The 20,729-nt window shown below is 44.0% G+C and overlaps 1 pseudogene; it reads right to left on the reverse strand.

The window, feature by feature from the left end:
• Window positions 1–314: 314 nt before the first annotated feature.
• Window positions 315–20,729, reverse strand: part of LOC129395670 (raftlin-like) — a 99,930-nt pseudogene continuing 79,515 nt past the window's right edge.

Here is a 20,729-nt window from a genome sequence, read left to right on the forward strand (position 1 = left end):
AGGCCATAAATTATGTGGCCTCATTTATATCACTTAGAACTGTCAGTTATATGCAAATTAATGAAACACAACTCTCCTTCCACCAAATGGCTAGGTACGTGCAAGGTGTTTTTCCCACAGAAAGGGAAGAGGAGGGCCAACCCCTATGTGGGGCTGGGAAAAGAGGAGAATAAAAGGACTAAGGGAGTTTAGGACCTACCAGGTCAACTCCGTCTCAGAAGAAAGCCACAACTGAGCAACAACCCGAAGGTCAGATTGAGGAGGGGGATACAACAATTGTCTAAACAAAAGAAGCAGGGCTGCTAACCCCACACTTAGTTCCAGGACTGTCCATTGTTCAACCAAATAGCATCGAAGTCCTGTATGCTTTTGCTATCTTCTGTGGAAACAGCTTCAAGATGGCTTACGAGCTGTCAAGCCATGTAAGAAATCTGTGGAAAAAGAAAAAGGCCAGGGTGGGGTTTGTAAACCATCTGTGGCAGAAGTCTTCTAAGCAGCAAACATTTCCACTGCATTCATTAATAATGCCAATCAGAACATCTTTTCTGCATGTTAATTAAAGAAGGCACACACAGCCATAGAACCTATCTAGCCCTATCAGAATGAATGAGGCTAATTTTTCTCACAGTTTTGAATAATATCCTTGGGTTCGTGAGCTCAAATTTCATTGTTAGCCATCACCATTTGATTTCAAACGTTTATCTTCCTTTTAATGCTGCAGTGTCGGGATGCATTGGTGAGAACTTATCCAGGGTAAAACACAGTCATTTAGAGACAGTTTTTAGAAGAAACTATTTAGGTGACAATTTTTTTTTTAATTAAAGGGAAGAGACATAACACACCAGATCTGAGCTTGTCAGATGCATTCTAGATGTGTTAATTCTTGGAAGTACTCATGATGAGGGCTACTGTCCAGACAACATTTTAGGTAGCTCTTGTCAAGAGGTGGAATCTGGGGAAGGGTGGATTTTCCCAAATCATTTACCACTGGAAATGCTTCCCTGGGCATTGCTCTAGTCAATGGTCCCAAGCTTTGTACAATTTGAGAAGTATACATGAAATGTATAGCATGATCAAGAACTGTCTTAGGAAATGAGGGTAAAAAGAAATATAGAACAGGCCAGGCTCAGTGGCTCATGCCTGTAATCCCAGCAGTTTGGGAGGCCGAGGCAGGTGGATTACTTGAGTTCAGGAATTCGAGACCAGCCTGGGCAAAACAGTGAAACCCTGTCTCTACTAAAATATAAAAACATAGCCAGGCATGTCCAGGTGTGCCTGTTATTCCAGCTATTTGGGAGGCTGAGGCAGGAGAATTGCTTGAACTGGGTTGGCGGAGGTTGCAGTGAGCAGAGATTGCACCACTGTACTTCAGCCTGGGTGACAGAGCAAGACTCTGTCTCAAAAAAAAGAAAAAGAAAAAAAAAAGGAAAGAAAGAAATACAGAACAGAGTCCCTGCCCCTGCAGAATACACTAAGGATAGCACCTTTTGCCCCTTTGTTTGGTGCATGGCTCCTAAAGGTCCAGGTTCACTTTGGTAAGGGATTTGGGGAAAGAAGACTGGCTTAGAAGCAAGTGGTTTGGGGCTAGGCTTTACCATGAAAGGTGATGTGACTCTTTGAAGGGCTTGGTCTCTCATCTGTAAAATGGGATGATGGACAGACAATGTCTCTTGGTTCCCAGATTCTATGCTATAAACAATGCTCAATCATAACATTATGGACTCAATTGTGTCCTTCCAAAATTCGTATGGTAAAGCCCTAACCCCCAATGTGACTATATTTGGAGACAGAACCTTTAGGAAGGTAATTAAGGTTAAATGAAGTCCTAGTCCTCCTTTAAATTAGGGTGGGATGGGGCCTTAGTCTAATAGGACTGGTGTCCTTATTATAAGAGGAAGAGAAATCAGAGCCCTCTCTCTCCCTCTCCTGGAGTGTGTAAAGATGAAAAGCCACATGAGGAAACAGCAGGAATGTGGCTGTCTGCAAGCCAGGAAGAGAGCCCTAGCCGGAAACTGAAGTTGCCAGAACATTGACTATGGACGTCTAGCCTCCAGAACTGAGAGAAAATAAATGTCTGTTGTTTAAGCCACCCAATGTGTGGTATTTTGTTATGATAGTCCTAGCAAACTAACACACATACAAAGCACATTTCAATGACATGCTTTTCTAAAAGGACAATTTTCAATAGAACAAATCCATAATAATGTGACCTTTTTTTTTTTTTTCACAGGGAGGGAAGTGAGACAAATTCAGAAAGTCTTCTGAATCATGTTGGAGTTCCTGGAACTGCCAGTATCTAGAAGTCATAAAGAAAAAGACTCACAAATGTGAACATATAACAATTTTTCGCTTTTGTCTCCCAACAGACTCCATAAACAAAAGGTCATCAACATGAGAAAATTATTTGCAACAACAATAACAAAAATAAAGGCCAAGCTTAATATATTTATATATGAAAAGTTTTACACATAGTTAAAAATACTAAAACACCATTAGAAACAAAGGACTTAAACTAGGAATTAATTATTTCTCTTTCTCTTTCCATGGCCAACAAACATTGAAAAAAAATTGCCATCTTTTTTTTTATTTGTTTGTTAGAGATGGGGATCTCACTCTGTTTCTTAGACTGTAGTGCCATGGCACAATAACGGCTCACTGCAGCCTCAAACTCCTGGGCTCAAGTGATCAACCCCATACAGACTCCCGAGTAGCTGGGACCACAGGCGCATGCCACCACCCCTAGCTAATTTTTTATTATTTGTAGAGATGGGGGTCACTATGTTGCCCAGGCTAGTCTTGGACTGCTGGACTCAAGTGATCCTTGGTCTCCCAGTGTGCTGGGATTACAGCCATGAGCCACTGCTCCAGTCCTCAACTTCTTTTTTATTTAGCAAGGTGACAAATTTTGAAAACAAAATTGTCACTGCTGGTAAAAGTAATATGGGAAAGTTTACAGTGCTTAAGGGAATTTTACCTGTACAAACTTCCTAGACAGCAATTTAACAATGTTGCAGTAGCTTGCCACAAAAAGTCTACCCTCTTTCACCCAGAAAACTTACCTTTCTTTTCTGTCCTGAGGTAATAACCTCCAATGCTATCAAATATCTATCTACAAGGCTTACTTATAAAATTGCTTAAAAACTTAATGTTCAACAAGCCAAATATTTAACCACAGAAAAATAGTTAAATTTAGAGATTTCTGTACAATTAATACCAGGCTGCCCCTAAAAATATCACGGGAATTTAGTGATTCAGAAAAATACTTTCGATATAATATTATGGAGAAAAAAACTATGATATGAAACTGCCATATGAGCTCAATATAGATTTTTATGTTAAACGGTTTAGACAAACTTTAAGGAAATACACAAAATACTAGCAGCAGTTATAAGTGGTGGAATTACACACAATTTGCGTTTTCTTTTATATCCTTTTCTGTGATGTTATTAACAAGTTAGAATGGGTGTAACACAAGTAAATGGACAACACAGATGACAAAGAATTTCCTTTTTTCTCTCCTCTCCAAGGCTCTTGAAGGCATAACTAGAATCAAAGAGTTTTTTAAAACTACGGGGAGACAATTTTAATATAATCTTAATGGAAAAACTTTCCTTAGAGGAGTCTAAAAATGTAAGATAGGGCCTCAGAAGCATGAGTGACATGTTACTGGAGTTCAAGTTTACTCTGAATAAACTTCCAACCGTTCATTATGATACCTGCTGGGAACCTATTATGTACCAAGTACTCTTGTAAGTCACTGGAGGCCTCACAAGCAGTAAGACAAAGTCCCCACCACCCATGAAGCTTACCTTGCAGTGGAGGAGGAAGAAAGTAACATAATGTCAGATGCGATAAATGCTATAAAATGCCAAGTGGGCCAAGGGGAGAGTGTGAAGGTGGACACAGTGGTGGTAGCTATTTTTGAAAGATGCATCAGCGTAGGGCTCCCCAATTTGAGTGAACTAAGCAAGCAAGGGATACGGATCTGAGGTTTGAGAGTTCCAGGAGGAAGGGACAGACAGCCTGACATGCATAGTGAATGAGGGACAGACAAAGATCAGGTGAGCAGCAGAATCAGGAAAGAAGGTGATTAAGACTAAACTGAGTATTGGGGAGGTCAGCGACTTAGGGCTCTGTTCATCTGACTTGTTTGGCCAATGGGATATTATCAGGTGTAATGCAAACAGAGGCCTAAAAAGCATGTGTGTGGTAGAGCTTGGCCTCTTTTGACTTTGCTGTTATGTTGAGAGGGCATACCCCAGCTAGCCAGTTGGTTCTAGAGGGATGAAAGACAAATGGATCAGAGCTGCCCCAGGGGAGCCCAGCTGAGACCAGGTCTGCCTCAACAGAGCTGCTCCAGCCAACCCCCAAATCTGCCAGAATAAATTGTTACCTTTGTAAGCCAATCAGTTCTGAAGTGGTTTGTTACTCAGCATTATTGGAGCAATAGCTGATAGACACAATGCTCAACCTAGACCTAAAAAACAAGACCACTGTAATTTGCTTAGCCTGGGTCCTTATTGAGAATAACAGTGTGGCCTAACCAGTTCAACAAACCATGATTGTAAGAGTAACAAGCACAGCAGCCTTATCCTAATATTATCCGAATGTAAGATAATTCTACATTTCAAGTAAGATAACTATGGGTAAACCAATAACATGCTCCAGTTTCTTGTTTACTATACTGACAGTCTGTTATCAAATTGCCTTGGCAGGTTCTAAGTTTGCTTCTCTCATCTGTTTTGCCGAAAAATTTGTCCCAAGTGCTTATTCCATGGCCTCCTAAAAAGACATATTTCATAGGTGATCAGGGAAAAACAGCTGCTGTACAGCTAAATCATGTCAAAAGTATTTTGGGGTTGAAGGCAAGCATGAACCAAAATCCAGCTCACTTTTTAACTTCTGAGTAATATTCCAGGAGTCCATCTGGAGCCCCATCACAGTAGGGATGCCCTAAGAGACCTTTTTGAGTATAGCCTTTCCAAATCCTGACCTAGGCATGCTTGAGACCAGAAGACACTCAATGAGTCCCTCAGGGTTATATCAACATGGCACACATTTCCTCAAGACTTCTACAAAAATATGTTACATCAAATTTCCAAAGACTCTACCTACATATATTCTCAGTGGAAAACCTCCAGGCCCTTTAAATGTGCCTGCCATGTGCTTTAAGTACTTATGGGCCTAATTCAACACAAATTATATGGTGATGTTTAGCCTGACCATGGTGAGCATGGCAGAACTGAGGTCCAGAAGAGGGAAGGGGACACTCACAGCCCATCCAGACTTCTTCTCTTTCCCCTGACAGGCTTCCTTTCTTTCCTCCTGAGTCACAGGCCTGGGAAGCAGGTTGTGCAGTCAGCAGGAAAAGCTACGGCTAGCTTGGGGGTATGAAGAAGGAACACACAGAGATCCTTATTGTCCACCCACCTCAACCACTGCCTGCCTCCCAGCCTCCCCACCTCAGCATAATGCTCCAGTATTCTGAATCCCATCCAGACATTTTCTCCATTCCCTGCTGAGCTTCCTCTCCTTCCTCCTAAGTCACAGGCCTGGGAGAGGGGCTGTGTAGTCAGCAGGGAAAGCTACAGCTAGCTTGGTGGTATGAAGGAGGAACACACACGGATCCTTATTCACCACCCACCTCATCCACTGCCTGCTTCCCAGCCTCCCCACCTCAGCATAATGTGCCAGTATTCTGAATCCAGAGCACTGATTCACCTACTTAACCATGAGGCTGAAGTTCAGAATGGCTGTCAAAATCTGGTCACCTAACAGCAAAAAAATCAATGAACTACAGAGAGCAGATAGCTAGGCTTTTAAAGATTCACTTGTTTTGATGGCTTTGTCCACTGCTTGTCTCCTCATTACCTACATGGCTCAGCCTCACTGTAATGTGCACTGACTTGGGCATAAATAGGTCTATCTTAGAGTTAATGCTCTGATGTAAAAAGGGTAAACCACCCTCCATCTATGGAAAACATTCCATTATCACAGCATTTTTTATGAAAGCAAAGATGCTTCCCTACTGTCCACAAAAAGCTATTTGCCTTCATACTGTATAAATATTTGATGCTGGCCTTTTGGCAAAAGGCCACCTAAATATTCCAAGCTTATGATTTACAAGAAGGATGTGGGAAAAGGAGATTTGTCATAGTATTTCAAGAGGTAAATTCTATGAAGCAACCATTCTTCTCCTGCGGACTCTGAGATACTAAGACTGTCTATCAAGCAAACCTTCAGGCTCAGCCCTAGGCTGCTGTGCTTCACCAAAGTCTAGTCTGAATGTGCACGCCATAACAAGCGGTCAATGCATTTGGTCTATTTCTGCAGGGTTAAAAACAAAATGTTACTGTTGTTCTTTAAACAAACTAGACTGGACTAGATTGACCACCCTGGAATAGCTGGCCTAACAGATGCTCTTGGCTCTCTGAGAGTGCCTTCTCTCCATCAGAGGCTGCACAGTCCTCTTGGCACCACCTTGATTCCAAGATTGGCACTGGCCAAGTGCATAAGTGCAATTGCACATGTGGTCAATGGCATGTGATCCCACGGCAAATATAATCACTGTTCAACCAATTCCAGATAAAGGTGCCATGTTGCTCCACAATCACACTGAAGCTAATTTGCTCTATTAACCAAAGAATAAGCAAGGCTGCTGCCTTTTCTTGTTTCTTGAACACTCTCTGCTGCTCTAGGCCTGGCTACCATCCTACATTCTTAATTTGATGCAATGAATCATCTAGAAAAGCTATTACTCCTCTTTAGCTAGAAAAAGATTAGCTTGCAAGTTGCAGTGCCAATTAAATGAACAGATAGGGAAGAAACATTCTGATTCATTGGTTGATGGATGTGAGGCACTCTGCCAGGTGCAGTTCAAGGCTTTTCATTGAATCCTCCCCCAAATTCTGTAAGAGTCATCATTCCCTTTTAGTGGATAGACATCTGAGTTACATGATTTGTCCATGCTCATATGGAATACAAAGGCCAAATCAGATATGAAATATGATTTGTTTGACACTAAAACTTACCCCCTTTCAACAACAGACATTTATTGAGCTACTGCTATGATGAGGCAGACCCTGTTTGAGGAACTGGGGGTAGGTGCTAAACAGGCTAAGTTTCTACACTTGCAGAGCTGGTGTTTTCTGACCAATGCACCATATTCTCTCTGCCTTGGTGGTTAGGATAAGATTTTAGTCAGGTCACAATGAGACTTAGGACTTCTGTTTGGGGCCACATCTGTGCAGATGCCATGCTCTCCTATATATGGCAGAAAAAAAAAGAATAAAAATATGATTGTAAATGGCTGAGTTATGCATATAGCTGTGTATTTTGACACAATGGGTTAGCACACAGTGATGAAAGAAAATGGTCTGCAATTACATGTAAAAATGCAGATGAACTCCACAACAACAAGTGTGTGTATAAAGTTTGTATACAGTTCAAAACTCATCAATGGTGTTTCAAGTAGGGACTGTGATTACACCGGGGGGATATAAACAGTGCAATTACATGTAAAAATGTGGAAGAATCCCACAATGACAAGTGTATAAAATTTGTATAAAGTTTTGTATAAAGTTCAAGACTCATACATAGTGTTTCAAGTAGAGACTGTGATTACCCCAGGGGAAGAGAAACAGTGTGGGGCAGGCAGAGGCTTCTAGGGTTTTGATATGTTCTATTTCTTGATCTATGTGCTGGTGATGTGTGTGCTCACTTTGTGAAAAGCCGCTGAGGTATATATTCTTGTGATGTGTACTATTTTTTACATGTGTGCTAAACTGCAATAAAAGTTTTTTAAAGATGTCCCATGGACATATCAGAAAATGCATTTAATGGCATATGTGCAATTTAGCCCCTACATTATTAAGTGGCTATTCTGAAATAGAAGCCCTGACTATAACTCCTAGGCCAGACATTCGTGGAGAAGAGTGGTGTCCCAAGGGAGTGGCTATCAGAAACACATGGTAAGGTTTCATTCTCCATCTTTTACCAGTCCCATGCTAAAACCTGCAGGTTCCTGGTGAAACACTCCAATATCAGCTTTTTCCATCATCACCACTGGCATTATTGAGCATGATCCAGAACTCTCATTAGTCACCTTCTGTATGCAGGCACTGCAATATTAAGGAGCTGCAAAAAGTAGGACCTGCCTTGGGGGTTCGTTGCAAGTATATCTGTATAAAGTATATTACCCACATATTTAATGTATATATTTTATTTAAAATATGTATATGTATTTTACATATGTATTTTGCAAATATATCATCATAGAGGATATGCTACGTATCAAAAAAGGTGGTATAAATACCAAGTGTTACTTGGATTTACATGCCGCTGGGGCATCAGAGAAAGTCTCAAGGAAGGCCTAATCTTTTAAAATGGTGGGAGCAGAGAAACATCTGGGTGCAACGTGTCCCCTTTGTGATGCATCATGGAGAACACATTGCTTGGAATGTATTCTAGTCATAATTCTTAATTTATCAAGGTCTTAGAACTAACTTCCAGTTTACAGGAAATAGAGGCTGGATAAATAAGATCAATGATGCCGTGAGCATTGACCAGATGAAAACATAATATAGGCCATTCTGCAGAATAAGAGGATAGGTTCCTTTTGAGCAGACAGGGAAAGGGAAAAGGGCTCTTCTAGGCAAAAACAGAAGTGAGGATACGATCACCACAAACACTGACTGCTGCTGGAGTGGGTTCTGGTTTGGATGATCAGCTGCAAAGGCCATTTCTGAAACAAAGAGGTGGAGGACTGCTAGGGTAGGAAAGGACAAGGACAGGTCAAGGGCATAAGGAGCAAGGAGCAGGGATGCGCAGGGGGGTGGGGCAGGGAAGGCAGGGCAAAGAGAGTAGTTGGGGATGGGAGACAGGACAGAACAAGAGGAATGCAGGGCGAAGCAGGGAAAGACAGATGGTAGCAGTGGCAGCAGCCTCAGTGACCAGAGATGGCAGCAGTGATTCTGCAGGCCCAGAGGCCTTGTGAGAAATCAGCCTCCTCGCTGAGCCTTCAGGGGAAGACAGCCTCAATCTCACCCAAACTCCTGGCTCCCACTCAACTCCTCCTCAACAGCCAGCTCAGCTCAGATTCTCTCCTCCTGGTCTTTTCCATCCTCTAGAAATAGAGAACCTAGCCTGCGTCTCACAGGCTGACATGTTCCTGAGTGCCTGGCTACTCTGCTATGCAGTCCCTGGACTCATTCTTGCTTCCCATTGGGTCCTACCACCTCCCTAGAGTGACCCTGGAGTCCTCCTCTCACCACCGGGAGAGCTACCAAGGTCCCGCTGGGAGCCACAACTCCTGCCAGCGTAGATATGTCTTTTGTCTTCTATCCCACCCACCTCATGGGTTCTTTTGGCTACCTACTCCCTTCTTTCTTCCTGCCATCTCCTTGATCTTACTAGCTGGTAACCTTCACAATGACTTAATGTCTCTGTGCCTCAGTTTCCACAGCTATAACACAGGCATAACAACACTACCTACTTCACTGAGGAATTATGAGGATGAAGTCAATGCTAAGTTTTGAATTCCTGAGACCAGCACCCATACAAACCAACCACTAGGTGTTCATCGTCAGCAATATGCCCCTCCTCTGTGACCTAAGCTTGCCAAAGCCCATGGGCATTGCTCCCTCATCCCAAGACACCCAGTCATTCTAAAGTTTAATGAATGATGCAGGGAGAGGAGTCCTAGACACTACGAGCAGGAGCCCAAACTTGAGGACTGTACAAGTGTTTCTACGTCCTGGGTTGGGAGGCATAGGGAAGGCAGTAACGCCTTGAAAACAGAAGCTCTGGAGTTTGCACTGGGGAATTCAGGCTGAAACATCACCTTGTTTATGGGACAAAGTTCTCGTGAGTTTTATGACTCTGGAAAAAATTCAGGAGTATAAATTTATATTTAAGAGTCTTGACTGGTGGCTTTCCAGATGGCAAACAACTTAAAGATATGCTTCTAGCTCTGCCAGATTTATTTGTAAGGACATTAATTATCTCATTAGAAATACGTTCCTCTGACAATTAGCTTGCCATTTTTTTTTAAATTCTGGGTAAAGAACATACACATATTTCATCCCTGGCCAATGGACACCTTGGACTTTACAGAGCAGAAATGCCCTAACCCAGTAAGCATTACTCCCAGTCATACTCTCCCTCCCAACAGACATAAAAAGGGTGAAACTGTGTTTAAAATCAGGGTGGTTTTCAATTCATTTTGTTTTGAGAATGTTGCAGCCCTCCCTGACATAGATACGAACAGCTAATGGTGGAGCTCTAAGATATTGGCTGCATATAGGGAGATGCCTGGGCTCTGTGGAGGACTTCATCATTGTGCTTGCCAGCGGAAAGTACATATTCTGTTTTCATGAGAGGAAGAACGAATTTAATGTGGTAAATCCAAAGGAGGCTATGTCAAACACTCAAGTCAAATCTGAAGAAAAAGCTGTCTAAGTTTTCTACATTTGTGGACTCCAGGTTGAAGAGTGGGGTGACAGGGAGCAGAGGAATCTAACTCAGCCTTGATTACCAAATCATAATGGTAGAGGACCAGTAAATGGTTTTGTGAATGTTCCAGGTGTTCCTTCTAGGGGGTCTTAGGGTCCCTGATGTGCTCAGGCAGTGGGGACAAAGAGAAAACCTTCCTTTTGATTCCATAATTTATCTAATAGCGGAAGAAATTCCAAGTGGCCACCTGTGTACCCATTATCTCCAGCACCTCCCTACACACTTTCAACAATTAATCGTCAGTTTCCTGGGGAGGAATGTAAAACTACGTGTGGCCACAGAGAGCATCTATGGGCACTGAGAGGGGATGAAAAGAGCCACTGTTGCTGCAACCCAAGATGAGCAATGGGGTGTCCCCACAGGAAAAAAGGAGCCAAAGCATTCCTTCCTGGTCTCTGCTGACACTGATAAGTCAGGCTGTAGACATCTGTCCCAAGTTGTCCCCACGCATGTACCACCACTGGTGTTTTATGATGCATCTCAAACCAGACCATGAAAACCCCTGACTTTGAGGAACTTTGCAGGTACCCACGGAGGGCTTCCTTGTATAGAGGGAGGTTGCCCTCCTTGCCACTAGGGCACAGAAGTGACCCTACATTAGTTTTACTAAAGATATGTGTATTATAGAACTGCACTGACCAAGTGCCACTGACCAGAGACACTAGCCACTAGCCACATATGGTTATTTAAACTTAACTTAATGAAAGTTAAATTAATTTTAAAATTCAATTCCTCAGTAGCAGTATCCACATTTCAAGTGCTCAGTAGCCATAGTCAGCTGGTGGTCACCATACCGGACAACCCAGATACAGAACAAACACCTCCATCATCACAGGCACTTCTATTGGACAGCCCTGCTCTGGATAGCTCTCTGAATGTATTCGTAACAAGCCAATCACTTTCTTGTGTCATTCATGCATTCAACAAATGGTTATGGACCAGTACGCTATACAACGCCTGCTGCTACTATGGTAAGATGTCAATATTAGACAATGGTGAGACTTTCATCCAAAATTAAGACCCGTCTGTGCTGTATCATGTTCTAAGGCTTTGGATGATTTAAAGTACATTCATTTAGAATTCAGAATGGTCTCTATTCTCAGGATGCTTGCTGGCATTTCAAGGATAGCAAGCAATGTAGAATCCAAACTCTGTTCATGACTTTGCTAATTCTTGAGAGAAAATCTCTCAACAACAACACACAATACTGTTGATGCTCCCTGCCAGGTTTTGCTGGGATTGACAAATTTGGTGTTATGTTTCACTTAGGGATCCTATGACTGGCAGCCCTTAGGATATGTACATGTTTGCACATTGGTCCCATTCCCCAAATTGCCTCTTAGATTTGACACACCCTGGTGACTCAACTTGCCTTCCCATTAACCTAAAGCCCTTTCTTTGTTTGACACATTTTCCAACTACACATAGACTTTCTGCTTTAGGAGAGCTGACATTAATAGTGCTATTCCATGCAGCAAACCACTAGAGACAATACATTACTGGGGAGGGGGTACTGGGTGCTGGGAGACCTGGGAACAGTGAGTGTCTCAGTGGAGCTTACAGAAACCAGTCTGTTCAACTTATTTCTCTGCTGTTAATTTCAAGGTGCTGCCACTGCTACTTCAAACTGTAATACTGTCTACAAACAATTTGCACTTTGGAATGGCACACTTCCAACAGGTAATTAACAAATCCAGGGGACAATCTTTTCAAAAGGCTTTAAAAGTAACAGAGACTGAGGCCACCGTCAATGATATAGAATCATTCCGCTTTCTCTGTCATTTCAGAAGATACCTGGTTGACTGCTAGAGAGGTTTAGAGACTACAGGCCCTGGGCTTTATGGAAAGTTCCTCAAGATGTGTTAATTAGAGATAAAGTTCATCATGGTTATTGGCTGCAGTGTTTTCTCAATGAAATAGGCTATGAAGAGGGACTAAGATTTCAATAGTTAGGAGGAGAGTTCACAAAGGGCTACCAAAGGACAGTGAATTCCATACCATTCACCATTCCAAGGCAGAACACTGCATTCACCAGCCTGCCTCCTTTCCGGAAGTGGTCGCTCATGTGCCCTAACCGGTTGGTGTCCAAGCTCTCACTGTCTGGCCATTTTTGGAGACATGGAGAGGAATGGTGAGAGGGAAGTATTGCCGGCCCTTCTGATGGCTATTCGGTTTGTTGAAAAGGGCTGAGATCTACATTTCTGCTGAGATTTGTAAAGGTAGTGGAGACAGAAGAAGTCAACCAAAGATAAAAAGCTGCTTCGTCGGGTTTAGTGGAATCTCTCAGGAGCCTGAATAAGTGATATGATGAATGCTGAAATCTCTGTGAGGCTGTATTGTTGTCAAATAATAAAGCCTCATTCCAAGTAGTAAGGTGAGGCTGCCTTAAAGTAATATGGACCTCAAAGGTTGGGCTTCTAATGGGGGACTTAGGTTTTTAATCTGGAATATAATGAATTATCTGGGATTATCTGGGATTAATGTGTACAGTTAGGTGGTTGAGAAAAGAACACAGCAGATGGTTCTAGAAATTCATACAAATATGTGTTTTGGAAACAAAAGCAGAATGTATTTGGGTCAGAGTGGTCTTTTAAAAAGTAAAGGTACAGAGACACATAAAAACAAAAATACTGCTCTAATGTCAGAAATATTATATACTCCTGAACTCACTATTTATAAACAGGAGTAGTGTTTCCTGGGGCTGAACCCATATTACTTAATCAAGTACATCAAAAATACATCATTGATATGTAAAAATAAATATGTTCCTGTAAATGAGAGTTCCTGCCTGGAGTGGCAGGTCAGCCCAAACAGCCAAGAAGGCACTGGGGGTGAGGTGCTGAGCTTTCAGTTCCTTCATTTATAGCTCAGATCTTCAGCAATCAATAATCACCACCACCCAGCAGCTGAGCCACGCCTGCCTATGTGCAGCTGGGCATGGGTTAGCAGTAGCAGCCTCCAGAAGCAAATATCTGGAATTCCAATCTAAGTCTGAAAGTCTGTTTTTATGCTCCTCATTTAGTCAAGCAATCAGTTGACCCAGCTTAAAAAGTCTTGCTTACGCAGCCTAGTCAGGAATACGCTTTGGTTTCCAAAAATATCTTTTTAAATCATAAGAAAATCCCCACCTTCTGTGAAACAAGAATGTAAAGGTCATAAACAATGGTTGACATTAGCAAGAAGGACAAAGCAAATTCATGCTCCCTGCATAAGCACTCTTTGATGCTGTTTCCCAAATTTCAGTACCTCACAATGTTTTGTGGTATCCAAGTACTAGTTGACTTTTTCCTTTATTTAAATAAATATATTTTTTTTTTAAAAAAAGAAACTTTCTTTCATGAGTATGAAGGCAATCCACTACCACTTGCCAAAAACAAGGGGTGATGATGAAGCACATTAACACCAAATATGTTCATCTGTCTAACACCTAAAATTATCTCACATAGGTCACAAAGTCTTCTCACAGCCCCATCTGAGTGAGCACCAGCAGAAATCACCAGGTAGCAGCGCTGGGCCATGTTACTTCGTCATCAGCAACACCTGAATGAGCAGAAGCCATTTCAGGCTTTCCATCCAACAGAACAATTAGGAAAGGAAGGTGCCTATCTTTGGAAGTGGCCACTTGGATTTTAAACACCAACTCTAGCCTGTTCATTATCCCCATCCAAAGCCGCTTTTCTCAGCCCTCCTCCTTACTCAGAAGCCATCTCCAGCTAGGAGATACGTTCATACCAGAAATTAGGTCTTGGTGTATAGAGCTCGCAATCACTAGACTAGTTAATGACTTGAAAATACAAACTTTAGAAATGGAGCAACATGTAATTGAGGGAATCCAGCCATAAATTGGGGCTGGGGTTGGCAGGAGGTAAACTAGACAGTCAGGTGTTTTCCAGTCCTGGGGGCCAGAGGTTCAATTAAAAGCTGCAGCTACCGAGGGCAAGAGGATAAACAAGATTTTAGTTAGTTCTTGGGTTTATTTGGTTTCCTTTATAAGCGGACCCTGCAAGCTTTCCTGTAGAAGTAGTTTATTTGGGAAGTGATCCCAGGAAACAGAGGGAAGGAGTAGGAATGGAAAACAGGGAGGAGATGGAGATGATGCCAGTGAATAAGTGCATTGAAGAGCATATTACCACTGGGGCAAGTAGGGCTCAGTCCCACTAGGGACCCACAGACACTGTGTAAAACACACCCAGATTCGCCCACCAAGAGCAAGGATTGTGGGACATTTTTCCTCATGAATTGAAAGTTACTCCTGAGTCATTCATTTCCCAGGGCCCATTCCCTAGAATATCTGAAGGCAGAGAGGCTAAGGAAGCTGTGGGCCTAGCCAGAGCTAACCACAGGTGACCCCAACATAGGCTACAGCACCACTCACTACAGCCTGCTACAGTCAAGCACAAATGTAGATGAATTAGAGAGAAAAAGGAAATCACAGCCTCTGCATAGAAGTAGGTGGGGAATTTGGAAGTGGCCAAAGTCCAAAACTACATGATAACACTTGATCACACAGAGGGAGCTCCCACTCAATGGCAAGACAAAAACACAACTTTCCCGAATGCATAATGAACCAGAAAAAGGGGAAGGCCAAAGGAGAAGTGAGAGTGCTGGTGGTGTAATAGAGGAAGACAGAGACCCTCAGAAAAGGCAGATGGTGTGGACAGCTTTCCTGGCTTGATCCTCCTCAGGGGGCTAGACTGATGCCAGAGACAGAAATAAATTTCTCAGGAAGGAAAAGGAAAGAGCACTGGAAAAAAGAGCCTCCAAAGAATCAGCAGCAATGAAATATTGGGAGAAATCTGATTGCAGATGCGTAACCCTTGTACACTCACTCCTCTGTCCCATCATCTCCTTGGCTCTGGTCCTTTCTTTCTTCACATGAAAATCAGCCAAGAGAAACTGTACAAAAGTGATACCCTTTGATGTTTTAATATTCTGATTCTCCAATATTGATTCTCCAATACACATCCTCACATGAGCAAGCACCAAAGATTGCAAAAAGAACCCCATGTTTATTTAAATTTTCTCAGCTGCTCTGTGACTCTCAGCTGGAAGATTTTTCTAGACGTGGGACAGTAAGTCCCAAAGGGGTAGGGAAGGCATTGGTTCTGATCATTTTCTGGGAATTGCTGAAGGACTGCACTGGCAGAGCACCCATTGGGACTCTCTTCTCATCTCTCCCTTTTCCCCACCTTGTCTCATTTAGATCCCTCCTATTGCACATGTGTTTGTTGTATTGACCTAAGCCAACCAGAGGAGAATGTGAGGGCAGGCTAAGGGGGTGTGGGGCCCAAGGGTGGGGGTGGTTGAATCCTGCCAGCCTGGGAAACTGGTCCATTCAGGCTTTGCCAGGCTACTAGGGAATGGGGAGGAAAGAGGCAGGTGTCCAGCCCTGAGGTCTATGCCTGGGTCTGGGGACTCAGACACAGGATGGAAGGCTGCAGTTTGCCTGCAGGTGGGGCCCCAGAGAGCCCAGGTCTTGAGGGTAAGCAGGGGACTGGCTGGGCCTCTGGACCTCTGGTCAGGTGAGAAGAAAGAGTTTAGAGCCTGGCTGAAAATCTGGGGCTCCAAGGGCTAGATGTGGGAGGAGGAGGCAGCTGGCTATTACTTGCACTGGAAAGAACAAGTGGGCATCACACTTGGTGGGGACTGCAGGCTGCTGAGGTCATGGGCAGAAGGCACTAAGCAGAAATGTTTGTATTGGGAAGGCAGGCAGTGGGCACCATGGTGGCGAGGCAGGGCAAGAGGGCAGAAGGGCCCTAGGCTATTCCAGATGCCTAAATCTGGGCAAGGCTGCTCAGCTTCAGTCAGGATTGGGTACTAATAGCAGGGCACCTCTGGTCCAGCACGAGGCCTGCTTGCCAGGGCAGCAGGGAAAGGCAAAGTGCAGGGACTGCTGCATGAACAACAATCCACGGGAATCCACTTGTAAGGATGACAACAACCACAGGCATGTGTCCCTTATTTACAAGGGCCTTTCACCTTCACCATCACATGTGACTCTCCCAACCTTGATGGGAGGGGGCGGCACTGATTATGTGCCCAGAAGCATTAATTGGATACCGCAGAAATCACAAGCCTATATGTGGCACAACCAAGGGCCTTTCACACCCCAAACTCTGGGCTCTTTCCCAAATCTAACAAGAGGCTAATTCATCAGGACACAGAAGGCAGGGGCTGATGACCATGCATGGGAACTCAATAGCTGTTTGTTAATGAACTGAGTAAAAGATGAGAAAGATGGCTGCAGTGTCAGATCTGGGAGGGGGCCACATCATGGGGTCCAACTGTCCTGAGAGTGTAGGGAGGGAAGGAGCCCTACCCCTACATCAGGAAAGCCCTACCCCTGGGTTTTGGCCATTCACAATAAGCTGGCAGCCAGGGAGTGCTACTGAATAAAATCGTCTCAGCCAGAAACATGATTGGCATCATATGTTCAGGTTTCAGGCTGACATTTCTAAGCCTTTTAAGTGAGGAGGTGCAGCATAGGAAGGGTGGTGCTTGGAAGACTTATTATTTTGTGTCAGTGAGAATGATTAGAATTTTGTTGAACCTGTCTAGCCTCCTTGTTTCTCTGATGGAAGTTGTGGCAGCAGAGATGGTGAGGCTGTCCCTGCACAGGCTCAGGTGATCACTGCACAGCATGGACCTCCAACCAAAAGGAAATTCCCCCAGACCAGGAAATAAGTGAGCAGGAAGAGGAACACATAGTGGGCCTCCCCTAGAACCTGCAGAGGCAAGGACATGACGGCTGCATGGAGCCCGCAGACATGGGGAGGGACAACCTGCCCCTGCTTCCACATGCAGAATCCACTGGAAAGTCCTGTCTGAGAAGTCACTGCCTAGATTCCTCTCCCTCAAGGCCTGCTGTAAAGAAAATAAGTTAACAGAGGAGAAGGTGGGAAGAGGAGGGAGACTCTCTCCAGATTTTTTTTAATTGTCTTGTTGTGATTGCCTGTTTAAGCCCACCTGGCAGAAGAGGAGTTAAAACACTTCCCTCCTTAAAGGGCTGGGAGAGAAGGCAAGCTGGGAGCTGAGCAGGCAGCCGGGAGGGGTGCCTGGGGGCAGCGGTGGGGGGTAGCTCTTTGTGACTGTTGGGGAGTGATGGTGAGTGGATTTCCCAGGAGAAAGATTAAGAGAGAGGCTGGGGGTCAGATGAGGGTCACAACCAAGGGGGACAGGGTCCCTGGACATTCAGCCTTCAGGAAGGCCAAATGCTAAAGCTGTGATAAAGAAATTTAACTGAATGGGGCCACAAAAGGTGACGCCCCCTGTTTGTGAAATGGACATGATAATAACATCTTCTGTCATAAAGCTGTTGTGAGGAGTAACTGAGATGACACGAGAAGGATATAGAATAGTGCACTTGGAGGGTGACTGCCATCATGACCACTGAAAGGCTTATATGTGAAATGATCAAACCCAAAGGCTTATTTATTCCACCAAAGGAGGAAAAAAGGACAACAGTGAGCTGCCTAAATTTCAGAGATTTGCAGCCTGAGCAGAGAGATAAAGGGGCTGCTTTATGCATAGAGACAGGCAGTGTTTACCTGCCTAGGGAGAATGGGCTTGAAGGAGGATTTAATCCCTCCTCCTGGCCTACACTTGCAGAGCTGAAATTCTCATCTACTGGTGGGCTGACTGCCTCCAGAAAGACATGCATTCACCCATTCCTCCCTAGCGGGGTCTGTTTTTCCAGGAGAGAATGGGGACTTGGGTGACAGGATAGTGGCCAAGATGCTGTGGGTGTCAATTTTTCTGTGTGTTCAGCCATTGGGAGAGATTCTGGGTGAGGGAAGTGAGTGGCCACAGGATAGCATAAAGGTCCTGGGCACCTGGGGAGGTTCCTAGGACAAGTCTCCCCAGTGAATAATGCTCTCACAGAAGGCAGGAGGTCTGGAAGGAGTCTCAGAGGAAGATGGGCTCTAGAACACAGTAAAAATCTGAAAAATCCTGAGGAAACCTCAGTAGTCACTGCCTCCTTTCTCAAAGCCAGGATTCCATGAGAGGTCGATGTTGAGTGTCAGGACTACTGAGCCTGTACCCCAATAATAGCAGCTCATACTCATGAGTCAAGCATTGCCAAGTGCTTTAAATATATGTCTTCTTTAACCTTTCCATGAGAAACCATCATTCTATCCCCATTTCACAGGGTGAGAAATTGAGGCATGGAAGGCAGGTTGGAATGTAAACAGAGGCTAGATTTTTGAGCACTATGTTCCCCAACACTCTGTCACTCTCTCCTTTTCTCCTGGGGGCCTCTGCTTGGCCTGACCCTTGCCCTCCTACAGTCCTGGACTGCAGAGAAGGGCTCCAATGAGGCCCATCTTCTCGCTCAGGATTCAGAGTACACACATCCAGCCCAATCTCCTGAGAAGCTGGAGGTTTCTGGATTAAGGCCTGAGCATTCATGAGGAGGACACACCGGGCTTAAATGCATGCTCAGTTACTCCATGAGGTGCAGCAGGCACCTGCTTCAAACAGTGAAAAATCACACAAATGAATGGCTCTATTTCTGTGCATACTTAAGAAGGCTCAAGGCCTTGATTAAACAGTAGTCTTACTATATCACCGAGCTGAGGCAGCTCCAATATCTCCCTCTAAATCAATTTTGCAAATAGGCCCCTGGAATTAACCATCCCATAATTTTCTTCTCAAGAAGTTTGGAAGTAACAAAACATACTGTTTCTCCTTGTTTTCCCTTCTCGAAGCACTACCTGTTCATTATCACTTGTAAGAGGCTAATTTCAAGAATTAGTAAATAAATGATAATAACAATGTTAACCTGAGAGATCATCCAGAAAGGCCTAAAGAGAAAGCCCTCCTAACCTCTGGGTTTCTTCTGTCAGTCTTCATACTTGTTCACCTTTCAAAGGCTAGAAGGGGTCATATGGCTCGTCTACATACCTTACTCACAGGAAATGACTGGATGCTAGATTTCCTGGAGAAAGGGGAAATATGGATGGTAGATTTCCTGAAGAAAGTAGAGAAAAAGGCACAGAGAAACAGAGGGAAACTTTGCTCCCTATAAATCTTGTTAAGGACCTCGGTAAATTATTTTAGTCCATCACACAGGAAAGAACAAGTAGAAAGGCGTGAAGGGATGTTGGGTAAGTCCACCTGGGTTCATATGCCGGATCTGCCTATTTCCAGACTGGGCAACAAATTTCTTCTCTAAATCCCAGTTTGCACAGCTGTAAAATATCTTACTTTAGGCAGGTATTTTAACAAGCTGTGTGTAGGTTGTCATTGGTGCCTGGCAGGCTGCCACTTTCTGTGTGAAAGCTGGGTAATTCAAGGGAAATTTTGAGAGCACAGGAGGTAAAAGAACTCAAGAGTCTAGAATCCACTTCAAACATGACATTTTGGAGCACACTGCAAGTCAATTTAATGTGGTTCTGTTCTCTCCATAAATCATAACTTCAGTAAGTAAACAGTCAGGTGGCCCAGATAACTGCTTGATAAAATTTCTCCTATTTGATGGACTGCTATCTCTACACTCTAATTCCATTCCTTTTTCTCTGAGATACCATGGGGATTAATGAAAAGCTGTTAGTCACTCTTTAAGTGGGTCAAAACTCCCAGTGCTGACATACTTACTCCCTGAGAGTGGCTCTTCATGTACCTCCAATGAGTCGCCATCTGGGTCATCCAGTGTCTTGCTCACCCCACGTGGTGAAAGTTGTCCACCATCTCCCTCTCCAGGGGGTGAGCTGGGCTGCTGGGCAATGGGTACCTCCCCTCTGGGGCCTGAGCAGTCTCTGGGATTTGTTTTCTCCCAGCCAGGGCACCACACATGTTCCTAGTCCCTGGTTTCTCATTCTCCAGTGACACATGATCCCCATGTGCATTTTTTTTTTTTTTACATCCCTGGCATTTTCCGTGCTGTTGGCAGTAGACACCGGAGCACTGCTGCCTGCCAAATCCACAGGGGAATGGTACTGAGGCATAACACCAATGAATTTCAGGCCCTGGCTTGCAGCCTCCTGGATCTGTGCGGCAAACAAAAGGAAGGGAACCAAGTGAATGGAATCGTCTATCAAAGGGGCATGTGCAGACTGCAAAGAGCCTCCCTGAGGCCTGCGAAACTATTTCAGGTGCACATGAAGAATTTCAAGCTGGCAGGAGCCCCGTGTCCTCAGGGACACCTGCCCCCGCATCCTGGTCTGAAGAGGATAGGTTTTTTTTTTGTTTTGTTTTTGTTTTTGTTTTGTTTGTTT

This window comes from Pan paniscus, chromosome Y (assembly GCF_029289425.2).
Source record: "Pan paniscus chromosome Y, NHGRI_mPanPan1-v2.0_pri, whole genome shotgun sequence".
Taxonomy (NCBI): Eukaryota; Metazoa; Chordata; class Mammalia; order Primates; family Hominidae; genus Pan; species Pan paniscus.